This window comes from Helianthus annuus, chromosome 6 (genome assembly GCF_002127325.2).
Source record: "Helianthus annuus cultivar XRQ/B chromosome 6, HanXRQr2.0-SUNRISE, whole genome shotgun sequence".
NCBI classification, from domain to species: Eukaryota; Viridiplantae; Streptophyta; class Magnoliopsida; order Asterales; family Asteraceae; genus Helianthus; species Helianthus annuus.
Genome location: NC_035438.2, coordinates 147742007 through 147745789, shown reverse-complemented (window position 1 = coordinate 147745789; position 3783 = coordinate 147742007).

The following is a 3783-nucleotide window of genomic DNA, read 5'->3' as shown; positions in this document are numbered from 1 at the left end:
TTTGGGTCTAAATAATGTGAACATGTGCGAACTGGAAGAGTGAATGCCTGTACCCTGAGTTTTCTGTCTAAGGCTAGAGTGTTCGTACAAATCCGCAGTATCGGACCAGTCACTCTTACCTGGGAACTGTTGGGGTGAGTGTTCACTTATAGGCGAGCATGTCTTCAGTGATACATTATATTGACCTATTTACTTTGATTTGTCACATTGTCGTTTGTTTGTTTTAAGTAACGAACAAATGATCACAACCCTTATGCCTTGTTGATATTCTTAACATTCTGTTTTGAATATCCAATAACATCTCACTCGTTTTTCCCTCATGTTTCCTTTGCTCTTTTAGAATATGCCCCCTCGACGTGTCAAGCTCAGGATGCCGCTTTGGCAGCTTTAATCACTCAGCAAATCGCTGCTGTACTCCCGAACCTTATCACCCAGATAAATCAGGCAAACAATAACAATAACAATGTTCAATGCACCTTTAAGACATTCAACTCAGCTAAGCCATCAAAGTTTTCTGGGTCCCAAGGAGCGACTGCACTTCTGCAGTGGTTCGAGAGTTTAGAGAGCACCTTCAGACATGTTCAATGTCCAAACGAGCAAAAGGTAGATTTCGCATCTGGTGTCTTTGAGAAACGAGCTTTGACGTGGTGGACCGGTGTGGTGAGAGATAGGGGTGCCGATGTGGCACTGGCTCAAACGTGGGAAGAGCTTCGAGCTCTGATGATGAAGGAATTCTGTCCTCGTCATGAGATCAGGGTCTTGGAAAGGGAATTTGACGATCTTAAGCAAGTCAGCGGTGAGCATCGAGCCTACACGGACCGTTATGAGGAATTAAGTCTGTTATGCCCAAACATGGTTACGCCTTTGGATAAGGCAATCGAAAAGTACATCGATGGCCTCCCTGACTCAGTACAGGACATTCTGACTGGTAGTAATCCCACTACAGTTAGACATGCCATTGAGCTATCCGCTACCTTGACTGAATCTCAAATCAGGAAAGGTAAACTTTTCCGAAAAAGTGACAAGGAACCGGTTGAGGAATCGAAACCAAGGGATGAACAGACTGAATCCTCCAAGAAGTTAAAGAAGCGAAAGGCTTCTTAGAACTTCGCCGTGGTTGCTCACAATGATCAAGCCATTCCCAACCAAGCAGCTCAACCCCCTGCTAGGAAGCCCTACAACGGAACTGCACCTTTGTGCAACCAATGTAGCCTACATCATCATGCTGGTATGAAGTGCCGCACATGCCAAGTTTGTGGACTCATAGGCCATAGCGCAAGAGTTTGCCCAGCTGCAGCTGCACCAAATCAAGCTGGCAACAATCCTGCTCAAGGTCGTTTTCCACCGGGTTCTTGTTTCAACTGTGGCGAGATGGGACATTTCCGAAGAAATTGCCCAAGGCTTGCTAATGCAAATCCAGTGCAGGGATGAGCATCTGACCGACAGAAAAGAAAACACTGTTTGGAAATAATCAATCTTTTTATATTATTTTCTTTTGTTGTCAAGGTCTAAGAAACAGTTGTTGTTGTTTATAAATAAAGCTTTTTATTTTACATCGCAATATATTGTTATGGTTGCATGTATAAACAACATATCCCCTACAACACCGACAATCAAGGAGTCGCATTCCTTGAAGAACAGACCTACCCCCAAATTTCTTCCATTTCATGATCTCTTGCGTTTTCCACGACAATCCTAAGTACCTGTTTTCCTCCAAGGAAACAAAGTACAAGGCGCAAGTTACAACTCTGGACGAATACCCAATCCTTGATAGGATACCTAAGGGTATTTCCGTAAGTCCTTAATTATTGTATACCTTAATTCGAATATAGTGATCCCTAGTAATCAAAAGTCGATTTTTGGAGGATCATTCTATCTTTTCAGATAAGATGCTTCAGGACGTTGAGGCCCATCGACTAGGTTCCTGGTATACCTTAAATACCCATGTTCAAATCAACGTCAAGTTAATAGTAACCAATAACAAGATAATAATCCAAGAGAAACATTTATGTTCCTATGTGTTTATATGTTAACCCAATCAATGATGTCTCAAGCTTGTTGTAATTCAATCCCTTTCACATCACAAAACAAACTGTGCGGACTGTGCAAGGAATTACGTAATTATGGAGGCCTACATAATTATGGAATTTAGTGCACAGAAACCACATCGAGTTTTGTCATGAGCCTTGAGTGAACCCTGTTCATTTCCAATTCTGATGAAGCATCCGTTGAAGAAAAATGAACTAGCTATTCATTTTTCACTTCTGAAAGAATATCCGTTGATGGAAATGAATATCCGTTTGTTTAATCCTTCATTTCCGTTCTGATGAAGAATCCGTTGAGGAAAATGGATCATCCATTCATTTTCGCTTCTGAAGAATATCCGTTGATGGAAATGAATATCCGTTTGTTTAATCCTTCATTTCCGTTCTGATGAAGAATCCGTTGAGGAAAATGGATCATCCATTCATTTTCTCTTCTGAAGAATATCCGTTGATGGAAATGAATATCCGTTTGTTTAATCCTTCATTTCCGTTTTGATGAAGAATCCGTTGAGGAAAATGGATTATCCATTCATTTTCGCTTTTGAAGAATATCCGTTGATGGAAATGAATATCCGTTTGTTTAATCCTTCATTTCCGTTCTGATGAAGAATCCGTTGAGGAAAATGGATCATCCATTCATTTTTCGCTTCTGAAGAATATCCGTTGATGGAAATGAATATCCGTTTGTTAATCCTTCATTTCCGTTCTGATGAAGAATTCGTTGAGGAAATTGGATTATCCATTCATTTTCGCTTCTGAAGAATATCCGTTGAAGGAAATGAATATCCGTTTGGTTATCCTTTTCATTTCCGTTTCTGAGGAAGCATCTGTTGAAAATGACTTCGTCCGTTCATTTTCGTTTCTGAAGAATATCCGTTAAGGAAATGACAGGATTACGCCTTACATATCTCTGGTGGTTACTTAACACAACGTCACAGACAGACTCCTACGAATAAATTTCGGGACGAAATTTCCTAAAGTAGGGGAGACTGTGACACCTGTGTCACTGTGACCGTCGAACAAGTGCCAAACCAATGAAATTTTGTGTTTCATATTTGGGATTTGTGAAAATATGTGTATCATTTGCACATATCAATTCTTGTTCGATTTCGGGCTTTAAATCGCTTTCTAGAAGGTTATACGCGATCTGATGCATAAATATAACCAGTTTAATGCAACAAACACTCCGGAATAGTGACATAGGCTTAACATACCTTAAATAACCTTTACATAACTTAGAAATAAGTTTTGGATGGTTTGGTATGCCGAAATCAAGTTTATTCGCTTACAGGGACTAAATTCGACAAACTGCAAAAGTATGCCGATTTGTACTGTAATGAACAATCCGGAACTTGATCATAAGTTAAACATACCATATATAACCTAAACATGGCTTATAAATAAGCTTTGATAGGTTCGGTGTGCGAAAACATGCTTATATGATCTTACAGGGACTAAAAGTGTCAAAAACGGCGTAAGTTTGCATTTTCTCGCATATCTTACGTTCTGACCACATCTGGACATCCAAAATTTTTGTACACACTAAAATATTTTTATTTTAGTGATTGGCATGATAAAATTCCATTCGTCGCTTAATTTGGACCGTTTTTGCGTTCGTTATGACTTCCGTCGTAATTAACCAAACAACGCGATCGTACGACCAAACGAACCGATATCCAAGATGTTTTTGAGTATGTTTTGAGTTCTCTATACTTTAACTTCATTTTAGAGCCTTGAA